General features: G+C 36.3%; 2 non-coding genes and 2 pseudogenes across 2 annotated transcripts; 2 read left to right on the top strand and 2 right to left on the bottom strand.

The window, feature by feature from the left end:
* Nucleotides 1-865: 865 nt before the first annotated feature.
* Nucleotides 866-972, bottom strand: LOC140007132 (small nucleolar RNA R71). The gene has a single exon (XR_011814689.1). It is a non-coding gene; the product is annotated as a small nucleolar RNA R71 (small nucleolar RNA).
* Nucleotides 973-1,171: 199 nt separating this feature from the next.
* LOC140006970 (uncharacterized) lies at nt 1,172-5,680 on the top strand (annotated as a pseudogene).
* A 4,809-nt stretch (nt 5,681-10,489) lies between these two features.
* Nucleotides 10,490-10,596, bottom strand: LOC140007131 (small nucleolar RNA R71). Its single transcript, XR_011814688.1, has one exon. It is a non-coding gene; the product is annotated as a small nucleolar RNA R71 (small nucleolar RNA).
* Nucleotides 10,597-10,795: 199 nt separating this feature from the next.
* On the top strand, nt 10,796-15,304 carry LOC140006969 (uncharacterized; annotated as a pseudogene).
* The last annotated feature ends 531 nt before the right edge of the window (nt 15,305-15,835 follow it).

Raw genomic sequence — 15,835 nt, 5'->3', positions numbered from 1 at the left:
ATTGTAAGTCTAAATAATAGAGTAAATTAGTATCTAATAATTGTTTTAATTGCTCCTCGTGGGATCGACCCGATACACATCTTGTACTACAATTGCGACCTGTATACTTGCAGTCCAACGGGTGTAAATTCGGAATTAAACTTGCATTGATAGTAAAAATCCCGTCAAGTTTTTGGCGCCGTTGCCGGGGAGCGGCAATATTAGAGCCTAATCATCTTTATTAATTTAGACAGCTTTATTTTTTAGATTATATTTAATCTTATATTGTAATCAGTTTTTTTTTTTACCATTGAAGTTGCATAATATCCCTTATTTCTGTTTGTAGTGTATGCACCGGGAGTCTCGAGAAGTCGCACCTTTCAATCCAGAAATTGAGAGGACACTACGTAGACAAAGGAGGCACACACAACAGCAGGAGGAGCAAGAGATTTGGCAACCGATAGAGGAAATTTTGATAGAACTACCATTTGAAGAAGAAATGGCTGAAAATGAAGCAAATAGGCGAGTTCTACGAGATTTTGCTCTACCGGGAACACAAGGATCTCAAACGAGCATAGCAAGGCCTACGGTAAATGCTAACAACTTTGAGATTAAGCCATCACTTATCCAAATGGTTCAACAATCTCAATTTGGAGGTAATGCAGTAGAAGATCCTAATACACACTTAGCTACATTCTTGGAAATTTGTGATACAATTAAAATGAATGGAGTTAGTGATGATGCTATAAGGCTAAGATTGTTCCCATTTTCATTGAGAGATAAGGCCAAACTTTGGCTACACTCTCATGCTCCTAATACTTTCACCGGATGGGATGATTTATCAAGAGCATTCTTAAATAAGTATTTTCCACCAGGAAAGACTGCTAAGCTTAGAATGGATATCACTAGTTTTAGTCAATTGGAGAGAGAATCATTATATGAGGCATGGGAAAGGTTTAGAGATTTGCTTCGGAAATGTCCACATCATGGACTGCCGGAATGGTTAATCATACAAACCTTTTATAATGGTTTATCTTTCTCCACTAAAACTATTATTGATGCAGCCGCAGGTGGAGCTTTAATGGGTAAATCACCCCAAGAAGCTCAGAATTTGATAGAAGAAATGGCCGCAAATAACTACCAATGGGCCAATGAAAGAGGTAATACGAGACGTCACGCAGGTATGATAGAAATGGACACTCTCAATATGCTGAGTGCCCAAATGAATAACGTGATGAAGTTATTGAGTAGACAAGGTGGAGTTAGCCCAAGTTCATCTAATGCTCACGTAGCTTGTTGCTCTTTCTGTGGAGGTGAACATGATATTAATGAGTGTGTTGATTCTGAGCAGGTACAATTTGTCAATAATTACAACCGAAATGCTCCAAATAATCCCTACTCGAATACTTACAATCCGGGGTGGAGAAATCATCCAAACTTTGGATGGAAATATCAAGGCAATCAACAAAGGCCAACCAATCCGCCGGGATTTCAACCAAGGCAACCACAGGCTGAAACTAAACCAAGTTGGGAGATCGCGGTGGAAAAACTTGCTAAGGTGACTTCGGACAGATTTGAACGAGTAGAAGGGAGACTGGATCAACTCACTACAATGTACAGGAATGTAGAGGTCCAAATTGGTCAAATTGCTAGTTCTTTGAATAATCGAAATCAAGGAGAATTACCTAGCAAAACAGAGGTCAATCCTAAGGAGCAGGTGCAAGCCATTACTCTTCGCAGTGGTAGACAATTAGAAGATCCTCCAGTGGTGGAAGTTGAGAAAGATGAGAACGAAAAACAAGAAGAAAAGCAGAGGAACCAAGAGGCGATTGTGGAGGAAAATAGTCGGGAGAATCCAAGAGAAAAGCAACCATCATCTTCCACTACCATTCCAATACCTCCTGCGGTTCCATTTCCACAAAGATTAAAGCAAAATAAGTTTGATAAAGATTTTGAAAAATTTGTTAAACTTTTCAAACAATTGCACATTAACATTCCTTTTGCCGATGCTATTTTGCAGATTCCGTCTTATGCGAAATTTCTCAAGGAAATCATGACTAGAAAAAGAAAGTTGGAAGACTGCGAAACAATAGCATTAACGGGGGAATGTAGTGCAATTATTCAAAATAAGCTACCACCGAAGTTGAAGGATCCGGGGAGTTTTTCTATACCTTGCACCATAGGTAACGTTGATTTTTCTAAGGCATTGTGTGATCTTGGTGCTAGTGTATCATTAATACCTTTAACGGTGGCTAGACAATTGGGTTTGCATGAGCTTAAACGCACTAATATCACTTTGCAACTAGCGGATCGGTCTATTAGATATCCATTGGGAGTGTTGGAGAATGTATTGATAAAAGTTCAAAAATTTATCATTCCAGTGGATTTTGTGGTATTAGATATGGAAGAAGATATATCTATGCCAATTATTCTAGGTAGACCATTTCTAGCTACTTCAGGTACTATTATTGATGTAAAAAATGGCAAGCTTAAGTTTCAAGTAGGTGAAGAAGAGGTAGAATTTAATTTGAATGAAATGAAAAAATACCCTTCTTTTACCGATCATGCTTATTCTATTGGCACAATTGATAAACTAACCCAAGAGATGAGTCAAGTCAACTTTGACTTAGATCCTCTTGAGTATTGTTTAATGAGTTTAGGTAAGCAAGAAGATGTTTGTGAAGAAATTGAAGAATTGGCCAAGTACTTGGATTTTCAAGCACCTTATAAAAGGGGTAATTTGTATGAAAGTCTTGGCCAAGGAAAAGGGTTTTCACAACCTTCAGAAATTGAACCTCCAAAGTTAGAGCTCAAGCCACTTCCGACTCATCTAAGGTATGAATTTCTTGGAGAAAATAAAACTTTACCTGTAATTGTTAGTGCTGACCTTGATGATGAACAGTGTGCAAAGTTGTTAAGAGTTCTAAGAAGGCGTAAGAAGGCAATTGGATGGACAATTTCAGACATTAAAGGTATAAGTCCTTCTATATGCATGCATCGAATTTTATTGGAGAACGGTTGCAAACCAGTGGTGGAAACACAAAGAAGACTCAATCCAAACATGAAAGAGGTGGTAAGAAATGAAATTCTTAAGTGGCTTGATGCAGGTATAGTCTTTCCTATCTCCGATAGTGTTTGGATTAGTCCAATTCATGTGGTACCAAAGAAAGGTGGAATAACTACAATCATAGGTAAAAATGATGAATTGATTCCATCTAGACTTGTGGTAGGGTGAAGAGTGTGTATCGATTATCGTAAGTTAAATACGGTAACAAGAAAAGATCATTTTCCCCTACCATTTCTTGATCAATTATTGGAGCGAATAGCCGGATATGAATTTTACTGTTTTCTTGATGATTTTTCAGGATATAATCAAATAGCTATAGCTCCAAAGGATCAAGAGAAGACCACATTTACATGTCCTTATGGCACTTTTGCCTTTAGAAGAATGCCATTTGGGTTATGCAATGCTCCCGCAACTTTTCAACGATGCATGATGGCTATTTTTTCTGATTATATTGAGAAAATTATGGAGATATTTATGGATGATTTTTCTGTGTATGGTTCATCTTTTGATCAGTGTCTTCATAATTTGGAATTGATTTTGCAGAGATGCGAGGAAACAAATCTTGTACTGAATTGGGAGAAATGTCATTTTATGTTAAAAGAAGGAATTGTTTTAGGACACAAGATTTCCTCCAATGGAATTGAGGTGGATCAAGCCAAAATAGAAGTCATCGAAAAATTGCCACCCCCAAGCAATGTCAAGGGGATAAGGAGTTTTTTAGGACATGCTGGCTTTTATAGACGTTTTATTAAAGATTTTTCTAAAATAGTAAAGCCATTATGTGATTTATTATGTAAAGATACTCCTTTTCAATTTGATGACAATTGTTTGGTTGCATTTGAAAGGTTGAAGAAGGAATTGATTTCGGTCCCAATTATAACTTCGCCTGATTGGTCACTACCATTTGAATTGATGTGTGATGCAAGTGATTATGCGGTTGGAGCAGTTTTGGGACAAAAGAAAGAAGGACGGTTGCACGTCATTTACTATGCTAGCAAGTTGCTAAATGAGGCACAACTCAATTATGCAACTACAGAAAAAGAGCTATTGGCAGTGATATTTGCTTTGGATAAATTTAGATCTTATCTAGTAGGATCTAAAGTTATTATATATACGGACCATGCGGCTCTTAAATATTTGTTACATAAAAAAGATGCAAAACCAAGACTAATTCGGTGGATTCTTTTATTGCAGGAATTTGATGTGGAGATAAAAGACAAAAAGGGAACAGAGAATCTAGTAGCGGATCATCTATCACGCCTAGAATATATTCCAGTCAAGGATCAAGTTCCTATTCAAGAGAATTTCCCGGATGAGTTTGTCCTAGCAATTATCAATTCTCCATGGTATGCTGATATTGCTAATTTTTTGGTAAGTGGAGAGATTCCAAGGGGATTTAATTACCATCAAAAGAAGAAATTCTTACATGATGTCAAAAGTTACTTTTGGGAGGAACCATTGCTGTATAAACATTGTGCCGATGGTATGGTACGTCGATGTATTCCCGAAAACGAGGTACATAATATTTTATATCATTGTCATAACCTTGAAACAGGTGGACATTTTAGCACCTCAAAAACTGTGGCAAAGGTATGGCAATCAGGGTTTTATTGGCCAACTATGTATCGAGATGTTCGGGAATATGTTAAAAAGTGTGATGCATGCCAAAGAACTGGAAATATATCTCGAAAGAATGAAATGCCCCTAACTACCTTCTTAGAAGTTGAATTATTTGATATATGGGGTATAGACTTTGTGGGACCATTTCCAAGCTCTTTTAATAATAAGTACATCTTAGTAGCAGTGGATTATGTTTCTAAATGGGTAGAAGCAATCGCTTCACCTACTAATGACTCTAAGGTTGTACTCCGATTCCTTAAAAAGAATATTTTTTGTAGATTTGGTATACCTAAGGCCATAATAAGTGATGAAGGAAAACATTTTTGTAACAAACAACTGGATTCCTTATTGTTTAAATATGGTTGTAGGCACAAGACATCACTCCCGTACCATCCTCAAGCCAATGGACAAGCGGAGCTAGCTAATCGTGAGATAAAGCTCATTTTGGAGAAAACTGTGAATAAATCACGCAAGGATTGGGCTACAAAGTTAGATGACACACTATGGGCTTACCGAACGGCATTTAAGACTCCCTTAGGGATGTCGCCGTATCGTTTAGTCTATGAAAAAGCTTGTCACTTACCTGTAGAGATTGAACATAAAGCTTATTGGGCTATTAAAGCAATTAATATAGATTTTAATCTTGCAGGTGGAAGGAGATTACTTGAGCTGAGTGAATTGGAGGAACACCGGTTACATGCATATGAAAATGCCAAAATTTACAAAGAAAAGATCAAATATTGGCATGACAAGCACATTATTCCTAAACAATTTCAGGTAGTGCAAAAAGTGCTTTTATTCAATTCACGCCTGAGGTTATTTCCAGGAAAATTGAAGTCAAGGTGGTCTGGACCATTTGAAGTCACTCAAGTATTTTCCTATGGAGCGGTTGAAGTGGCAAATTCAAGAAATGAAAGGTTTAAGGTCAATGGACAACGATTGAAACCCTACTTGGCAGGTGAAATCGTACCCAAAGGACTCATATGTCTTTCGGGCGACTCTTCTTCAATTTAAGAAACTGAATGTGTGAGTCGAGCCAACGACTATAAACAAAAGCGCTGATTGGGAGGCAACCCAATATTTAGGTTATATTTGTTAACTTGGTGTGATTTTGTGGTTTGAATCAATGTTTTAGCTAAATTGTTGTTTTTGTAATGTAGGGTTGGCAATTGAAGGCAAGGATGACCAATTGAGTACAAAAAAGGCGAACTTTGATCAAACAACTCAACCCCTCGATTTGCGTTAAAGGTGTTTTTGATTCATTATAAAGGGGTAAAATGCATGTTTTTAATGTTTTACATTTGTTCCAGTCATTAAAATTGGCAAACAAATGATCTATGATGCATTTTGAGTCATTGGGGTACCTTTTGTAATTTTTCAAAAGTTGAAATTCTGCTAAAAATGGAAGCAGAAAACGCGTTTTCCAAGGAAACGCGACTATAAGTCGCGTTTCTCAGAATCGCGTTTTCAATTCTGCTCCTGCAGAACAGAAAACGCGCCTTTAAAATGCGACTTGAAGTCGCGTTTTGGAGGAAGTCGCGTTTTCTCGCCTGAGCAAAACTGGAAAACGCGACACAGATAAACGCGACTTTAAGTCGCGTTTTCATACATAACCGCGTTTTCAATTCTGCGAGATTTGTGCAGAAAATGCGGATTTAAAAACGCGCGTTGAAGGCGCGTTTTTAGTCGCGTTTTCGGTTCATTTTTCTGCTTCAAAAACGCGATTTCCAGAACATTTCTTCACTTTTCCATTTTTCCAGCCGCGTTTTTCTTCTTCTCTTCTACCCAACTCACAAATCTTCATTTGTACTCCATAATCGTCTAAGCCGAATTGAAGATCATTTGGGCATTCATCCACCGCCCAATCGTGATGCAGAGGATGACGATGATGCCGAGGGGGATGACTGACTTGGCACACTGCAGAAGCTATCTTTAGTTGATGAACTTGCTTGCCTAATTATCTTAACTTGTGGAACTTAAGATGTTTAACTTCATTTTATTTTTCTGTTTTCTATGTGGTAGGTACTTGTATTTTGACAGTGGTTCGTGATTAGTGGCTGATAAGGATCTCAGCCATTGACTTGGGGAGTACTTCTTTCTTTTCTTTTCTTCTTTTGTTTCATTTCTTCCCTACACATTGAGGACAATGTGTAATTTAAGTGTGGGGGGGAGACATATACATGATACTTGTGGTTTTAGTTGTGTTTGATATAATTCTTGTGCTTAAATGGTGTTTCTTGTGGTTGCTGGCAGGGAGTTTAGTCCACTTTTAAGGGAGACTCTGTCAAAATTTTTCCAAAACCTTATACATATATATGTTATTAACTATAACAAATAAATAAAATTTTGTCACTTATCCTTTTGAAATAAATATATGCGGTTTTGATACTTCTTTTCTCATGAAAGTTGGAAATGATTTTTATGTGATTATAATTTTTACATCTATAGGAAAGTATATCTAATAAAGTGGAGAAAATTATGCCTACATTTTGTATATTTGATGAAAATTCTTCTTTTTATCTAATTTTATAAGATAAGAAATTAATATGGTTAATAAGTGTCATACTCTTCTCATGATTACTCTTAGAGGGAATTTTATTATATATATATATATTGAAAAAAAAAATAAAAAAAAAATGGGTTATTCTACTCCAATGATTCTCATACCGAGTAACCGGGGGTTGGCATCTACAAATGTCGACATTCGCGTAAAAAGGTACTTGAATTAAGAGTATGCAAAGCAACTTGAGTATGTGAAATGTTGAGTAACCGGGGATCTGCATCTAAAAATATTGATCTTCGCGTCAAAAGGCATTTTTCACAACTTAAGTAATATTTATCCCTTAAAATATATTAAAAAAATAATAAAATAAATAAATAAAAAGTAAATTAAATCCCTCTTTAAGAAAAATAAGAAGTTGATCATGAGATTAGTTAGCATCTTTATTGACTATAGGAGTTGCTTGCTTGCGAAATTTGATAAAAATAAGAAGTTGAGTTGAATTGGTAAAATTATGGTATACTTGGCTCTTCTTTGCTTGATATTATGAGTACTTGAACTTAATGGAAAGATCACATAAGGGTTATTTACCTTGATTCAAGGAAATGGAGTTGAAATACTACATATGTTTATTTTCAATTTTTTTGGATCATTGATGGTTAGAATTTTATATTGCTTGAGGACAAGCAATGATTCAAGTGTGGGGGTATTTGATAAGAGTTTATTTTACGTATTTTTAAGTGCATTTTATTAGTTAATTTTGAGTTGATTATTTAGTTTTATAAATAAAATAAAGAGGTTTTTGGTAAAATTATATATTTTTGGTAAAAGTGGATAATATTGCATTTCTATTGATTTTAATGGTAAAAACTTCATTTTTATGCAGGAATGATGATTCAATCACCAAAGGATGTCAAATGAGGTAAAAAATAGAGATTTTGTGATGAATTCAAGTGGCAACAAGAAGAATGAAGTGAAAAACGTTCAAGTGAGGAAATGCAATACAAGTCAGTTTTGACACTCTTCAGTATTTTGACCATATCTGGAGCTACACTTATCGGATTGAGGTGATCTTTATACCATTTTAAAGCTAAGAAAGAGACCTACAATTCGTATGAAGACATCGAAATCCATTTCTGCCATCTTCATGGGCAAAACGTTGGAATACAGAAGCTGCATTCTGTGGTCGGAAGTTAAAACAGAGGTTTGAACAGGTGACAGTATTTCGATCATATCTCAGGCTACAAAGCTCCGATTTGGATGATTCTTGAAGCATTGGAAAGCTAACTCAAAGGGCTACAACTTTTGTGTTTTGCACAAAAGCTAGTTCGGCCTGCATCATGGAGAAAATTGCAGTTGAAATAAGGCCAGAGTGAAAACGCGAGTAGACAAAACGCGAGTTATGCCGCGTTTTGTGTAGGCGCGTTTTATAGCCGAAATTCTGCAATTTGACTCAGTCAATTCTCTTGTGTTCATACCACTTTCCAGCTATAAGATGCAAGGGAATTCGGTGCACATGCTTCTGCAATAAAAGAGAAGACCAAATGAGTGTGGACAAAAAGGAAACATCATATCTTTGACTTCTTTTTACAAAATCTGAGTGGAGGAAATTATGAAGTGAGAGGAATGGAATTTCTACCACCTTTTATGCAGAAACACAGGGGAGAAGCCTGGCATTACCATACGTAGCTAGTTTTCCTTCTTGCAACAAGTTTTCTCTCTAGTTAAGAGTTCTTAGAGAAGCATTTGGTTTTTCACTTGTAACTATCTTGTACAAGAACATAGCAGGAATTGGAGAGCTTTACCTTCAATTGGCTAAGCTTTCTTTTACCTTTCTTATACTTGTACTTCATGATGTTTTGCATTAATAAACTTGTGAGTTTGATTGTTAAATCATTCATGAGTAGCTAATTTCCTTTATCTAGGGAGTAGATGAAGCTTATGGCCAAATGATATGAAGTGATTGTGATTTATGCTTGTTATATCTTGTATTAACTTATCTACTTGTGTATGTTGGATTACTTGTTGTTGCTTGATCACCAATAGCAGGTTTATAGTTGTTTTTACTCATTGAGAAATGGTAAAAATAATGGAATGACATAAGTAGAGCTTGAGTAGTATATTCATGAGAATAGAAATACATTCAAGTGGATAAAATCTATATTTCAGGTATGCACAAAACAGATTTAGTATTTTCCAAGAGATTAGGAAAAACTAATCTGTTTTAACCCATTATTATCATGAAAATGTGATTTTGGTATTGTTGGAAATGAATCCTTGGTTAAACAAGAGCAGTAACAAGTGTTAAATTCATTCGTTTTAGATCTTTTGTGTTATATGTGGAATCTACATCCCTAGATCTTAATATTTAGTGAATTCTACTTCTATTGTGAAATTGCATTTATCTATTTAAGAATTTTTGTAGTTGAATTAAATTCTGAAGTTTCTGCTCAAATTAATTGTAAGTCTAAATAATAGAGTAAATTAGTATCTAATAATTGTTTTAATTGCTCCTCGTGGGATCGACCCGATACACATCTTGTACTACAATTGCGACCTGTATACTTGCAGTCCAACGGGTGTAAATTCGGAATTAAACTTGCATTGATAGTAAAAATCCCGTCAAGTTTTTGGCGCCGTTGCCGGGGAGCGGCAATATTAGAGCCTAATCATCTTTATTAATTTAGACAGCTTTATTTTTTAGATTATATTTAATCTTATATTGTAATCAGTTTTTTTTTTTACCATTGAAGTTGCATAATATCCCTTATTTCTGTTTGTAGTGTATGCACCGGGAGTCTCGAGAAGTCGCACCTTTCAATCCAGAAATTGAGAGGACACTACGTAGACAAAGGAGGCACACACAACAGCAGGAGGAGCAAGAGATTTGGCAACCGATAGAGGAAATTTTGATAGAACTACCATTTGAAGAAGAAATGGCTGAAAATGAAGCAAATAGGCGAGTTCTACGAGATTTTGCTCTACCGGGAACACAAGGATCTCAAACGAGCATAGCAAGGCCTACGGTAAATGCTAACAACTTTGAGATTAAGCCATCACTTATCCAAATGGTTCAACAATCTCAATTTGGAGGTAATGCAGTAGAAGATCCTAATACACACTTAGCTACATTCTTGGAAATTTGTGATACAATTAAAATGAATGGAGTTAGTGATGATGCTATAAGGCTAAGATTGTTCCCATTTTCATTGAGAGATAAGGCCAAACTTTGGCTACACTCTCATGCTCCTAATACTTTCACCGGATGGGATGATTTATCAAGAGCATTCTTAAATAAGTATTTTCCACCAGGAAAGACTGCTAAGCTTAGAATGGATATCACTAGTTTTAGTCAATTGGAGAGAGAATCATTATATGAGGCATGGGAAAGGTTTAGAGATTTGCTTCGGAAATGTCCACATCATGGACTGCCGGAATGGTTAATCATACAAACCTTTTATAATGGTTTATCTTTCTCCACTAAAACTATTATTGATGCAGCCGCAGGTGGAGCTTTAATGGGTAAATCACCCCAAGAAGCTCAGAATTTGATAGAAGAAATGGCCGCAAATAACTACCAATGGGCCAATGAAAGAGGTAATACGAGACGTCACGCAGGTATGATAGAAATGGACACTCTCAATATGCTGAGTGCCCAAATGAATAACGTGATGAAGTTATTGAGTAGACAAGGTGGAGTTAGCCCAAGTTCATCTAATGCTCACGTAGCTTGTTGCTCTTTCTGTGGAGGTGAACATGATATTAATGAGTGTGTTGATTCTGAGCAGGTACAATTTGTCAATAATTACAACCGAAATGCTCCAAATAATCCCTACTCGAATACTTACAATCCGGGGTGGAGAAATCATCCAAACTTTGGATGGAAATATCAAGGCAATCAACAAAGGCCAACCAATCCGCCGGGATTTCAACCAAGGCAACCACAGGCTGAAACTAAACCAAGTTGGGAGATCGCGGTGGAAAAACTTGCTAAGGTGACTTCGGACAGATTTGAACGAGTAGAAGGGAGACTGGATCAACTCACTACAATGTACAGGAATGTAGAGGTCCAAATTGGTCAAATTGCTAGTTCTTTGAATAATCGAAATCAAGGAGAATTACCTAGCAAAACAGAGGTCAATCCTAAGGAGCAGGTGCAAGCCATTACTCTTCGCAGTGGTAGACAATTAGAAGATCCTCCAGTGGTGGAAGTTGAGAAAGATGAGAACGAAAAACAAGAAGAAAAGCAGAGGAACCAAGAGGCGATTGTGGAGGAAAATAGTCGGGAGAATCCAAGAGAAAAGCAACCATCATCTTCCACTACCATTCCAATACCTCCTGCGGTTCCATTTCCACAAAGATTAAAGCAAAATAAGTTTGATAAAGATTTTGAAAAATTTGTTAAACTTTTCAAACAATTGCACATTAACATTCCTTTTGCCGATGCTATTTTGCAGATTCCGTCTTATGCGAAATTTCTCAAGGAAATCATGACTAGAAAAAGAAAGTTGGAAGACTGCGAAACAATAGCATTAACGGGGGAATGTAGTGCAATTATTCAAAATAAGCTACCACCGAAGTTGAAGGATCCGGGGAGTTTTTCTATACCTTGCACCATAGGTAACGTTGATTTTTCTAAGGCATTGTGTGATCTTGGTGCTAGTGTATCATTAATACCTTTAACGGTGGCTAGACAATTGGGTTTGCATGAGCTTAAACGCACTAATATCACTTTGCAACTAGCGGATCGGTCTATTAGATATCCATTGGGAGTGTTGGAGAATGTATTGATAAAAGTTCAAAAATTTATCATTCCAGTGGATTTTGTGGTATTAGATATGGAAGAAGATATATCTATGCCAATTATTCTAGGTAGACCATTTCTAGCTACTTCAGGTACTATTATTGATGTAAAAAATGGCAAGCTTAAGTTTCAAGTAGGTGAAGAAGAGGTAGAATTTAATTTGAATGAAATGAAAAAATACCCTTCTTTTACCGATCATGCTTATTCTATTGGCACAATTGATAAACTAACCCAAGAGATGAGTCAAGTCAACTTTGACTTAGATCCTCTTGAGTATTGTTTAATGAGTTTAGGTAAGCAAGAAGATGTTTGTGAAGAAATTGAAGAATTGGCCAAGTACTTGGATTTTCAAGCACCTTATAAAAGGGGTAATTTGTATGAAAGTCTTGGCCAAGGAAAAGGGTTTTCACAACCTTCAGAAATTGAACCTCCAAAGTTAGAGCTCAAGCCACTTCCGACTCATCTAAGGTATGAATTTCTTGGAGAAAATAAAACTTTACCTGTAATTGTTAGTGCTGACCTTGATGATGAACAGTGTGCAAAGTTGTTAAGAGTTCTAAGAAGGCGTAAGAAGGCAATTGGATGGACAATTTCAGACATTAAAGGTATAAGTCCTTCTATATGCATGCATCGAATTTTATTGGAGAACGGTTGCAAACCAGTGGTGGAAACACAAAGAAGACTCAATCCAAACATGAAAGAGGTGGTAAGAAATGAAATTCTTAAGTGGCTTGATGCAGGTATAGTCTTTCCTATCTCCGATAGTGTTTGGATTAGTCCAATTCATGTGGTACCAAAGAAAGGTGGAATAACTACAATCATAGGTAAAAATGATGAATTGATTCCATCTAGACTTGTGGTAGGGTGAAGAGTGTGTATCGATTATCGTAAGTTAAATACGGTAACAAGAAAAGATCATTTTCCCCTACCATTTCTTGATCAATTATTGGAGCGAATAGCCGGATATGAATTTTACTGTTTTCTTGATGATTTTTCAGGATATAATCAAATAGCTATAGCTCCAAAGGATCAAGAGAAGACCACATTTACATGTCCTTATGGCACTTTTGCCTTTAGAAGAATGCCATTTGGGTTATGCAATGCTCCCGCAACTTTTCAACGATGCATGATGGCTATTTTTTCTGATTATATTGAGAAAATTATGGAGATATTTATGGATGATTTTTCTGTGTATGGTTCATCTTTTGATCAGTGTCTTCATAATTTGGAATTGATTTTGCAGAGATGCGAGGAAACAAATCTTGTACTGAATTGGGAGAAATGTCATTTTATGGTAAAAGAAGGAATTGTTTTAGGACACAAGATTTCCTCCAATGGAATTGAGGTGGATCAAGCCAAAATAGAAGTCATCGAAAAATTGCCACCCCCAAGCAATGTCAAGGGGATAAGGAGTTTTTTAGGACATGCTGGCTTTTATAGACGTTTTATTAAAGATTTTTCTAAAATAGTAAAGCCATTATGTGATTTATTATGTAAAGATACTCCTTTTCAATTTGATGACAATTGTTTGGTTGCATTTGAAAGGTTGAAGAAGGAATTGATTTCGGTCCCAATTATAACTTCGCCTGATTGGTCACTACCATTTGAATTGATGTGTGATGCAAGTGATTATGCGGTTGGAGCAGTTTTGGGACAAAAGAAAGAAGGACGGTTGCACGTCATTTACTATGCTAGCAAGTTGCTAAATGAGGCACAACTCAATTATGCAACTACAGAAAAAGAGCTATTGGCAGTGATATTTGCTTTGGATAAATTTAGATCTTATCTAGTAGGATCTAAAGTTATTATATATACGGACCATGCGGCTCTTAAATATTTGTTACATAAAAAAGATGCAAAACCAAGACTAATTCGGTGGATTCTTTTATTGCAGGAATTTGATGTGGAGATAAAAGACAAAAAGGGAACAGAGAATCTAGTAGCGGATCATCTATCACGCCTAGAATATATTCCAGTCAAGGATCAAGTTCCTATTCAAGAGAATTTCCCGGATGAGTTTGTCCTAGCAATTATCAATTCTCCATGGTATGCTGATATTGCTAATTTTTTGGTAAGTGGAGAGATTCCAAGGGGATTTAATTACCATCAAAAGAAGAAATTCTTACATGATGTCAAAAGTTACTTTTGGGAGGAACCATTGCTGTATAAACATTGTGCCGATGGTATGGTACGTCGATGTATTCCCGAAAACGAGGTACATAATATTTTATATCATTGTCATAACCTTGAAACAGGTGGACATTTTAGCACCTCAAAAACTGTGGCAAAGGTATGGCAATCAGGGTTTTATTGGCCAACTATGTATCGAGATGTTCGGGAATATGTTAAAAAGTGTGATGCATGCCAAAGAACTGGAAATATATCTCGAAAGAATGAAATGCCCCTAACTACCTTCTTAGAAGTTGAATTATTTGATATATGGGGTATAGACTTTGTGGGACCATTTCCAAGCTCTTTTAATAATAAGTACATCTTAGTAGCAGTGGATTATGTTTCTAAATGGGTAGAAGCAATCGCTTCACCTACTAATGACTCTAAGGTTGTACTCCGATTCCTTAAAAAGAATATTTTTTGTAGATTTGGTATACCTAAGGCCATAATAAGTGATGAAGGAAAACATTTTTGTAACAAACAACTGGATTCCTTATTGTTTAAATATGGTTGTAGGCACAAGACATCACTCCCGTACCATCCTCAAGCCAATGGACAAGCGGAGCTAGCTAATCGTGAGATAAAGCTCATTTTGGAGAAAACTGTGAATAAATCACGCAAGGATTGGGCTACAAAGTTAGATGACACACTATGGGCTTACCGAACGGCATTTAAGACTCCCTTAGGGATGTCGCCGTATCGTTTAGTCTATGAAAAAGCTTGTCACTTACCTGTAGAGATTGAACATAAAGCTTATTGGGCTATTAAAGCAATTAATATAGATTTTAATCTTGCAGGTGGAAGGAGATTACTTGAGCTGAGTGAATTGGAGGAACACCGGTTACATGCATATGAAAATGCCAAAATTTACAAAGAAAAGATCAAATATTGGCATGACAAGCACATTATTCCTAAACAATTTCAGGTAGGGCAAAAAGTGCTTTTATTCAATTCACGCCTGAGGTTATTTCCAGGAAAATTGAAGTCAAGGTGGTCTGGACCATTTGAAGTCACTCAAGTATTTTCCTATGGAGCGGTTGAAGTGGCAAATTCAAGAAATGAAAGGTTTAAGGTCAATGGACAACGATTGAAACCCTACTTGGCAGGTGAAATCGTACCCAAAGGACTCATATGTCTTTCGGGCGACTCTTCTTCAATTTAAGAAACTGAATGTGTGAGTCGAGCCAACGACTATAAACAAAAGCGCTGATTGGGAGGCAACCCAATATTTAGGTTATATTTGTTAACTTGGTGTGATTTTGTGGTTTGAATCAATGTTTTAGCTAAATTGTTGTTTTTGTAATGTAGGGTTGGCAATTGAAGGCAAGGATGACCAATTGAGTACAAAAAAGGCGAACTTTGATCAAACAACTCAACCCCTCGATTTGCGTTAAAGGTGTTTTTGATTCATTATAAAGGGGTAAAATGCATGTTTTTAATGTTTTACATTTGTTCCAGTCATTAAAATTGGCAAACAAATGATCTATGATGCATTTTGAGTCATTGGGGTACCTTTTGTAATTTTTCAAAAGTTGAAATTCTGCTAAAAATGGAAGCAGAAAACGCGTTTTCCAAGGAAACGCGACTATAAGTCGCGTTTCTCAGAATCGCGTTTTCAATTCTGCTCCTGCAGAACAGAAAACGCGCCTTTAAAATGCGACTTGAAGTCGCGTTTTGGAGGAAGTCGCGTTTT

The sequence above is a fragment of the Coffea arabica genome, chromosome 5e, assembly GCF_036785885.1.
Source record: "Coffea arabica cultivar ET-39 chromosome 5e, Coffea Arabica ET-39 HiFi, whole genome shotgun sequence".
Classification (NCBI taxonomy): domain Eukaryota; kingdom Viridiplantae; phylum Streptophyta; class Magnoliopsida; order Gentianales; family Rubiaceae; genus Coffea; species Coffea arabica.
Note: the sequence above shows the minus strand (reverse complement) of the source record. Positions and strands in the feature narration are given on the sequence as shown.